Source organism: Python bivittatus, unplaced genomic scaffold (assembly GCF_059951505.1).
Source record: "Python bivittatus isolate LINGU-HERP-01145 unplaced genomic scaffold, Pbiv_v1 ctg000080_np1212, whole genome shotgun sequence".
Taxonomy (NCBI): domain Eukaryota; kingdom Metazoa; phylum Chordata; class Lepidosauria; order Squamata; family Pythonidae; genus Python; species Python bivittatus.
This window is the reverse complement of record NW_028277035.1, coordinates 22,033,916-22,044,412: the sequence shown is the minus strand read 5'-3', so window position 1 is coordinate 22,044,412 and position 10,497 is coordinate 22,033,916. Positions and strand designations below refer to the sequence as shown.

The 10,497-nt window shown below is 39.3% G+C and overlaps 1 long non-coding RNA gene across 1 annotated transcript in view; it reads left to right on the top strand.

Moving 5' to 3' along the window:
* Window positions 1–1,315: 1,315 nt before the first annotated feature.
* Window positions 1,316–10,497, top strand: part of LOC112541170 (uncharacterized) — a 29,312-nt gene continuing 20,130 nt past the window's right edge. The window contains exon 1 of the long non-coding RNA XR_003085207.2: window positions 1,316–1,633. This is a non-coding gene — a long non-coding RNA (uncharacterized LOC112541170). The remainder of the gene's footprint in view (window positions 1,634–10,497) is intronic.

The window sequence follows — 10,497 nt, the reverse complement described above, 5'->3', positions numbered from 1 at the left end:
AAACACCAATATGTGGGATCTTTCTCCAAATATTTTAGCTGCATGACTTTCCTTTGGGCTCTTTGACTAACAGGTTCTACTACTTGCTTGTGGCCTTTTTCTGACCTATCACCCTTTGGGGAAACAAATATATTTTTACTGTAATTTCTTCTTAATAATAATAATAGCTGTTGTTGTTATTGTTGTTTATTAAATGTATACGTGGCCCAACTCTTCAGATCTTCAGATTCATTGACTTCTCCCCAATATCAGCTTACCAACTTTTTGATAGTAAGTTCAAGCAATTTGGTTCCATTTGGATAAAATGGGTTCCTTCCCTATTTACTAACTGAGCTTCTCCCAAAAATGTTCCCTGGGACTTTACCAAATTAAATCCCACTTCATGTTACACCATTATTTTATCCAATCATTAAAACCTCCTAGTTCCACCTGTCCAGCCAAACGGATAGTGTTTAAAGAAAGCTGCACTAGAAATCCTAGCTTCCAACCTTGTACCTAGGAACCTACATTTGGTTTCCAAGACTTCATGACTATATTTCCTCATCAGATTGACACCAACCTAATTCATGACTTCTGAATCTACTCTAGATATCTAATATAGTCCAATCAGGCTGGAAAAGGCATATTGAAAAAAAATGTCCTATATCACCTTTGATCATGCATAGTCAGAAAGAGAGAGAGAGAGAGTAAAAAAGATCAAGAAAGGATTAGGATGAGGGAAAGAAATCATCTTTGTGAATTTCATCTGCTGCTTTTCGTGTGCTTGTATGTTTTTTTAGCCTGGTCAGATGAAGTTTTCTCAGACTAATGAAAATCACAGGGTAGCTCAAGCCAGGCCAGGGAAGTGCCTCTCTCTCTCTTCAGGTTCTGAACCGTGTAGGCTGCAGCCTGCCGTAAGCAACTCCATCCTATGGGTTCAAAAATAATGGCTTCTAAATGTTTTTTTCCTTTTGCTTCCACTGCTGTTGCATTCTGCTGCATTTCTCACTGACTGGATAGAACGTATCCCCTTCAAGCATGTGCTTCTCAGGGTTGCTCTGCTTTTCCAAATGGGGCAGGAGAACTGGAGAGGAAGCAAATTATTACAAACAACTTTCCCTGAGTGAGTTCATTTACGTTCCCAGGCATGTAGCTGGCAACAGCCTCCAGGCCTCGCTCCCTTGCCCCCACCCCCAATGCCTTCCCTCCGTCTCCCCCCTTCCTTCTCTCCCTCCCTCCTTCCCGGCGTTAATGACTTCCACATGGGTCTCTGGCATTCTGAGCATTGTCTGAAATCTCCAAATTTAGAAGAAATATGAAAATTGTCAAGCACGCCTTCCTTAGGGGGTAAAACCAACATTCGCTTGAACTGTTGCAGGTCAAGGCAGTAATGCCACGTGACCAGGCCTTGGCCAATGGTCTGCTTGGGGCTCCTGACAGATGTGGCCGACAGCCATCCAGCATCATCTTTCAGCTCATATAAGGTAAAAGTAAAAGGTTTTCCAGATTTTAAGCAGTGAGGAAAGAGGACCACTTGTGCCAGCCGCTTAAAAAAGGAGTGGCGACTTGGATGTTCCAGTAGCCCCTCTATATTTTGAACAGATGAGAAGATCCCCACCTTCTTCATCCACACCGTGGGCCTAACACATGACAGGTATGGGCAGAGATTTTCACCTGTTGAAAGCAGGTATGTTCTTAACTACTGAGCATTTGCAGAACAAAAAAATCTCTCTCTCTCTCTCTCTCTCCCTCTCTCTCTCTCTCGCTTTCCATCATTTGTGTTAAGTTGGCCTTATAGCGTTAGTTACTTGTATCATTTATATGGATAATATGGGATATCCCCATGGAACAATGTAAACAAATGGTCTCTCATTGAATTCTCCTTTCTATTCTTAGACTATATATAATTCTACATGTATAAAGTCACTTTGCCTTTAATTCTTCACCACATAATTTTGTAGGGTTGTTTCTTGACCAGAAAAGAGAAAGATTGGGCGGTGGAAACAAATGAGTCACAGAAAGGAAGGGAAAATAGAGAATTTACCCCAAGCAATTAGAGGAGGGGGGATCTGTTTGCAGGAAGTATCTTTGTGTATTTTGCCAGTCTCCTCTCCTCTCCTCTCCAGAGTTTGAGAGCTGATGGTGTACTGTCTCTCGAAATGGGAAGCAAAAACCTATCAAATACGATTTATTTCTTATTGTTCCATGGTACCATAACATGCCAGTCCCTTTATCTCAGCATCCTGGGATCATTCTCTAGAGCAATGAGTTTTGATGTTGAGAGTTGCAGGGCACAAGGGAAAGAGTAAAAAGATTTCAGTTGGAAACAGAATTGGTTTTGATTTAGGATTGTTAAGCCTATAGCTGCTCCTGTTCTTCACCGCCGTTCTCCCATGCTGTGCACCAACCACAAAATGCCAACAAAGATTGGTATTGATTTGACCGTGTACTTTTCAGAGGAAGATAAAGCAGTTCTCCTCTGATGGCTGCCAGACACTACAAAGGCTGGCTCTAAAATGCAGATGTCTCATAAAGCTGTTCTGGTATTTGTTTGTTCCAGAGAATGTGTTCCAGGCTGGAAAATAAAAACCAGAAGTATTTCCAGCCGAGACTGCCCTCCTAACCTCCCACACTGCAGTGGAAAAAGGCAATAGATCACTGTGTCTTCCCAGGGCTCCGTCGCCAAGGTGGAGCCAACCTAGAGCAGAGGTGCTGCTAAAGTTAGAAGAGCCACAGGCTTTACAGGCATTAAACAATCCAGTGGGGAAAGGTGCCTCATTTTATTCATTTGTATGTTTTTTTCCTGGAGCTCTTCTGGTAATGTGATCCAGGGCCAGAACCCAAACTGGAGACAGTGACTATTCAGTCAATCTCAGAGTAATCAGACAGTCAAATTTTCTAGCAGAAAGGAAAAACTTTTCATTGCAAGGCATTCTTTTTACCCTGCTCATGAGAGGAAGATTTTAATATGCTGGTGGAAATTAAGTATGTTTTGTTGTTGTTAACAGATAAACGCAAAGCCTTCCAGGGCATCTCAGATACACAACTATCTCTCAGCTGATTACCTTGACATCTGGTCCCTTTCTGTTTGTTCCCTTCATTAGAACATAGCTAGCAATATGAGCAGTACTGATGTTTCTTCCAATTCTTTGGAGAATGCAAATATGCAATAGCAAATGTGCTACCTGGATGTAAAGCACTGAAGCCAGAGTGAGTGCTTCAGCTGACAGGGAGGGAATTCTTTTCTTGCTATAGGCAAACATACACACGCACATACACACCCAGATTTCCCAAAGCAATTATTGGTAGGAAAGCAAGGAAAGTCTGTGTCTAGACGGGGTACAATGTTAAATAGCTCCTGGAGAGAGTAATATTTCCTTTTCTACTTGTGAAAATGTGGTCTGGAAATCATTTAAGTTTCTTTCCCCCATCCTACTTCTTTTTTTTAAAGAGCAGCTTATAAATCACATTTACAACTTCAACTTGAAATAGCTAGGAAAACTGATTCCAATGAGAATCAAATTAAGTGCTTTTTGTCTTCCTGATTTTCTTCAGCTTTTCAAAAGCAACACTTCAATCCATCCCTCTTCATAAGCAAATGAGTTCTTTAAAATGTCATGGAAGAAGTACATATGTACTTCCCAAGACTGACTCTAGTCAGTATTAGTCCTATTTAGTCATTCCTTTTCTATATTTTTATTGTAAGGAATGCAGCCAAGAGTTGAACATATATGTCTTTGTTAGACCTATCAAATCAACTGTGAGTGTGAGAAATACACATACTAATGAAATCAGGAATGATTCATGATTGTATTCAAATATTACTTTTAAGCTCACAATGCAAGGGAGAAAGCATTGTGTAAGTTTGTGTAAGTTAGCCTTCTCCAACCTGGCATCCAGTCTTTACTAGGAACTTCAGTTCTTAAGAATTTCTGGACAGCTGTGCTGGCAAGGAATTCTGACAATTGCAGTCCCAATTTATCTGGAAGATATAAGGCTGGGGAAAACTGCTATAGCTATTATTATGAAAATGCCCATAGGTTTTAAAGTCCTGACCATTTTTTTCTGTTTTGAAAATATCAGCCTAAAAACTGAATATCAGATGCAGCCATCAGCCTCCTATGGAATAATTGTCTTCATATTTTATGATCTTCATCATGGGTCAATGGAGAAGGATAATTGCATTTGCTGTCCGTACTTTCACTGCCATGATACACAATCACAGACTCTGAACTTAGGTCCCAAAGAGTTGGCCCATGCTCTGACTTTTCCACAAGTTACATTCAAATATTGGAGAATGGAACATGGATCTTATCCTACATCTCTATACAATTTGGAGCATTTAACATATTTCAAGAGTCTTTTAATTAAAATGTATACAATGGTGTTCATTTATGTTGTGCCAGAAGTAGTAACTAAGGACAGTGTAACTTCATTGTACTACATGCAAACACATTATTGGTGAATCAGTTGCACTGGCCATTACTGGTAGCTGGGAATTGGGGCTATTGTGATAAGTGAAAAGAAAGCTATAACACAATCTTGTGCATAATTAGAGGTGCAGCCCAAATGTGGCTTATTCCCAGAAACATGTGAATGGAATTGCAGTCTAAGTGCCTTTAGTGGACAAGGATTCTAAGTGAAGGGATCTGGCAATGCTCAATAGTGCACTGGACAACAGGGCAGTCCATGCTCTGAATGATATCAGTTCCTAGCAGGATCAGCACTGGTAACTCATCAAAAATCCCTACAAAGTACCATCAGAAACTGTAACCCTGAACATTATTAGGTGGCTCATTTTCTTCCTTCATATTGTTTTCTCTACTCTTCTAGTTGCAGGTGGTTATCTATAGTATTGTGAGAGGGGATATCAGTTCTTCAGATGCTTAAAGACAAAGGGAACTGCCACATAGCCTCTGGCAGTCTTTCTGCAGCATTGTGTGATTGTCCTTGCAGTTGAGTCCCATCCTCCCCTGTTGCTAGCCAAAGCTCCCTCCAACTAGCAATGGAAGAATGTAAAAAACAGCAGCCTATCAACACTCCATCCACATCTTCATTCTTTCCTTTCTGTATTTGCAGTGGGAGACAGGGCAACACTACTATGCCACCTGGCAGGAGAGGTAGTATCTTGGGGATAGTAGGCAGGATAAGGTGGGAGTTCCCACCACTGAGGAATGGCATGCCCTGCAGCTCAAGAGAAAAGGCTGCAAAACATTTGTTTGCTATATTTCCTCAGAAGCAGAAGTCGAGCCATTAATTAACCATCTTGGCTTCCCAAGCTCTTCAGAAACCCAATTAATATTATAGGGACACCTTGAATGGTGCCGATCTCAGATCAACACAGCCCCCACATATAGAAGGGGACAAAGAGAGTATTTGGTTTCACACATATAACATAGAAGGTGGTAAATATAACCAATTGGAAGGCTGTTACCAAGGCATTGGCAATCTTAAGTTTTGGGTAGACATTCATTTGTTCCTCTTATGCTACTCCAGAGTAGCTTCATTGTCATTTCTAGGATGTTCCAGGGATTTGACATACATAGTTGAATGTTTGCTATTTCTCTTCTGTCACCCCCTATATAATGTCACAAGCTGCCTTTTGGAAGTCTTCCCAGGTTCAAAAGTAGCTTGCCATCTGGCTTCATGAACTGCTATGAAATAGACAAACAGACAGACAAACAGACAGACTAAAGCCTATCATGGACATATGGAATGATTTGTATAGGTTTTTTTTTTTTTTTTTTTTTAAGATTCTACCCATGTCCACCATTCCAAAACAAGTGATAAAGCAACTGTTATTATGGGATCGGGTAGACTCCAAAGACTTTCTGTCATTCTTACACATGGCTTACTGTGTTTTGGTTTTCTTTTGCCTATGTAGCTTTGCAATGTGAATGCAAAAATTCTGTTAGAATTCTCATCTGAATTCCAAATACCTGTTCTGGTGTTTTTAATTCTGCAATAACAAGAATCTCAAGTTCATTTAAATCATATAGCTCAACAGCAGTTTCACCCTCATGTAGGAAAACACAGTTGGGCTGGTTCAGATAGATAGGTGTGTCATACTCCCTTGAAGATCATAATTTTTGTGGCTATGAAAGAGAACAATGGGTTGGTTCTAGTGATAAGTGAGGGAAATTTTTATTCCACCACTACTTTTAGACTGTTCCTTTAAACACCATGATTCAAGAAGTACAGATAGCACTAGAGATATGATAATTCAGAAGCAATGTCAAAGGTAGCAATCATTCTTTTTTAAAAGCAATGTCAGGGGTTTGTGTAACAGTATATTTACCCAAAAGGAAGATGATCCTGAATTTAACATAACCCCAAAAAAGATAGTGGGAGGGAGAGAAAACATACTGATCTCTTTTATGTATCCACTACTAATTTAAATAAGATTTTCATTTTAAAAGTTTCTTCCTCATTAACATATATGATTTCCTCCAAATGATATTTGATAAGAGGGCTAAGAATTTTAAGCAAGTGGAACTAGGAACAATTTCCTAGTTCCACTTGCTTAAAAAAGTCTACAGCACCTAAGGGAAAGGATGTAGTTATTAAATCAGTTCTAACTCTGTAGTGTAAAAATACTACGTATACAGCATATTTCTCAACAGCTCAAATCCCTTACTAATCATTGCAACCACAATAAAATATAGGCCAATGTGATTATCCTTGTGACTGAGCTGTGATTGGAATCCATTACTCATTTTCATATTCCCACAAGGTTATGTCTGTTACCCCACAATCTGATGTCATTGGCTTTTGCTTGGGTTGAAGAGTCAAATGAAGTATGATCTTCTAGTATACAAGCAGTTCCCAGGTTACGAACGAGATCCGTTCCTAAGTCTGTGTTTAAGGCAAATTTGTAGGTAAGTCGGAACAGTTATTTAGCATCAGTTGGTCAAATGTTTGTTTTAGTATATAGTATATATTTTACCTTCCTAAGACATCTTAAACATAATAATACAGTACATAATAATAATCATACAGTAATAATAAAACTAACTACATATGGTACTGTACTGAAGAGAGACAGAGAGAATCTCTGTACATGTATGTGTGTAGGTATACAGTACTCTAAAAAAACATTAAAGCATTAAAGAAACAGTTCTTAAAACAGTTTAGATAGAAAAAGAAAAGAAAAAAGATCATGATTAAAGGTTAACACTCTCATTCCATTGATGTCTTACATACCAGAAGGGGCATTTGTGAGGTAACATTATGATAACGATAATTGGATGATGCAGGAGAAGATGAGCAGAGATGTCTACCGTTGAAAATGATGGGCCTGGTGCTGGAGAGACAGGGTTTGATTCTGCTGCTGGGGGGGGGGGGGGCAGGTTACTACTGGAGTCAGTTTCTTGAAGTAGGCATCAAGGGAGGTTTGTACAGAGCTTTTCTTTTTCTTGTCATAAATGCAGTTGAGGCCCTTGGTAACTGTATGGTAAACTTTGGTGAACCTCTCTGTATTAGGATCTTGTTCCTCTAACTTTGCCATCCTTGTTTCAATGAGATGAGTTTTTAGGTCCCAGTCTTTTTTTTCAAGTGCTAGCATCTGCTGCTCTCGTTCCATAAGCTCTTCATTGGTCAGTTCTTCGGCATGGGAGTCGAGTAACTGTACAACATCATTTTCACTGATGTCTAACTGCAGTTGATTACCTATATCAACCACAACTTGCCTGGCTCCGGCGATGTTGTCAGCTGTAAACTCCTGAAAAGCATGCATGAATTGGGGGCACAATTTGTTCTACACTCCTTTCATATTTGACTGCTTCACTTCATCCCAAGAATCAGCAATATTTTTGATGGCATCATAGGTGTTATAATTCCTCCAGAACTCCCTTAAGCTCATCACAGCATCTTGTGAGAAAGCCCGTGTTAAATAATAGGTCTTGAAGGAGGCTATGACTCCCTGATCCATTGGCTAAAGTAGTGATGTGGTGTTGGGGTGGGTGGGTAAAAATACGACTTTTACATTGGGGTAAAGGTCACCTAAAGTGCTTGGATGTCCAGGTGCATTGCCAAGCACAAGGAGAATCTTGAAAGGAATTTTCTTGGCCAAGCAATAATGTTCAACAGCAGGGATAATTTGGTTCAAGAACCAATCTTCAAAGATGGCAATTATAACCCAAGCCCTTGCATTTGCCTTGCAAATAACAGGAAGAGATGCCTTAATGATATGGTGAAGTACTGTTGGATTTAGGGAGCGACAAACAAGCAAAGTCTTGAGCTTGAAATCCCTGGATGTGTTACCTCCAAGCAACAACGTTAGCCTATCCTTCAATGCCTATGCCCTGATACACATTTCTTTTGAAATGTAAGTCCTTTCAGGCATTTTTTTTCCCAAAATAAGCCAGTCTCGTCTACATTAAATATTTGGTCTAGCAAATAACCTCCCTCCTGAATATTTTTTTCAACGTATCAGGAAAATCACCTGCAACATGTATATCTACACTCACTGCTTCATCTTGCACTTTAATATTATGTAAATTTGCCCTCACTTTGAAACGACTGAACCAACCCCTACTTGCAACAAATTTTTCATCACAATCACCTTCACTTGCTGCAGGTGCAGCTTTTAAATCATTGAAAAGGCTTTGAGCCTTTTTTTGCAATAAAGAAAGGCTAATAGGCATGTTATGCTGATTTTGATTGTGTAACCAAATTATCAATAGCCTTTCCATTTAAACCACTGTGTTGCTTAGTAATAATTGTAGCTTTCATCAGGGCAGGGACTTTCATATGTTCCATTATTCTCATTTTTTCCTTTAAAATTGTTCTGATTGTTGACCGACTGTAGACTAACACTTTTCCAATGACCGATGGCATTTCACCTCTTTCTAATTGCTTTATTATTTCCACTTTATTTTCAGTCATGATTGTTTTCCTTTTCTTTGTTGCATCACCAGCACTAGCATCAGATTTACACTTCGGAGGCATGGTTACAAGAGTAAATAAAAGAAAAATGTAAGCCAAATATAAAGTTACACACTCAACACGGTGTTAATGGCAATGTGATCTGACTTAAAATGGCGGACAGTGTTCTCCTTCCTTGAGCCAACAAACCACTGATGCTGCACAATGTTTTCATGAGCATCACAAAGTAGCGTGTGCATTCGTTATTACAAACCATTGTATTTAACTCAAATTTTTAATCTAATAGGCTCTATGGCAGTCTGTTTGTAAGTAGGAGTTGTCCGTAAGTCAGACACTCTTAACCCAGGGATTGCCTGTGTCTGTGAAACCATTTCATCTTAAAAAATATTTCTAATAAATATGTCATTGATACACACACACACACAAATTAATATGGTGTTTTAGGACTAAATTAGAATGATTTCTAAGTATCACTGCAATTTGTCATCAAATGGACTGATAAGCCTTGATGGTTTAGTGACTTATCAGTTACTCTGAGAGGAAACACCAGATGTTTCTTTGACAAAACTTGAGAGTTCTGACAATCATAAATATACAATCCTAGGAATAGCAGTACTGTATGGGGAAATGGCTACCTTGGGACTATTTGACAGCAAAACACAGCCTATTAATCTAATAAATAGATAAGAATAAAATGTCAGCCAAAAAGAAGAATGGAACATTTGAGGAGCACAGAAAAAGGAGGAGTTCTGAGAAACATACTGTCATGTTGGCAGGCTGAATTGTCTGAACTGGGCTAAAGTAAAGCTGGAGAAAGTAATGGGTCTGAGAGGCTTGAGGGATTGCTTGGAATCATATAGCTGCTCTCCCAGAATGCAGCAGATGCCTTAAATCTGTACTAGATGAAATTTGCTTGAGTTTGAGACAGGTGAGGGGAAGAAAGGAAGGTCTGGTGCAATGCCCCATAGACAGAGTAGGAGAAACCCCTTCAGCTTGTTGCATATCTTTCCATTGGCCAGGCTGCCCGAGGCTCCTGGGGGGGAGTATAGTTCAATAAAACCAAAAGAGCTAGAAGTTCCCCACCTGTACTGTACTGCTGTGGCTTGGGGGAGGCGAGGTTTAGCTGAATTATTTTTGAAATTATTGTTAATTCTTGCCGTTTATCCATTTCAAATTTTATGACAATATATTGCTATGTTTTTACTTCTGTTCTTGTATTTTCTCCATGCTGTTAGGTAAATTTGTTCCAAATGTGTGGTTTGTAAATATTTGAATTAATGAAATTAAAATAAATGGAATGCTTTGCAGTGAGATGCAGGAAACAGGGCTGGAAGAAGAAATGACCCGTTTCTTTCACTTGCCCCTAACTCACATCAAATCTGGCCATGGATGCTATTTCAAACAATTTGGAGTTTGGTTAAATGCTTACACAGATTTAAGAACAAATTGATTTTGACATCACTGTTCTATTAGAAGAGAGGGTCACACTGAAAATGTGGACAGAATTTTTTGTCCTTTCTCTTGTCCAGAGGGATCAGATTTGTCCATGAAGTGAGTAAATACTTTACCATTAGGTGAACTTTTCCAGAGTTCTTAACAATGGCCATGCTGACTCAAGTATTCATAGAGCAG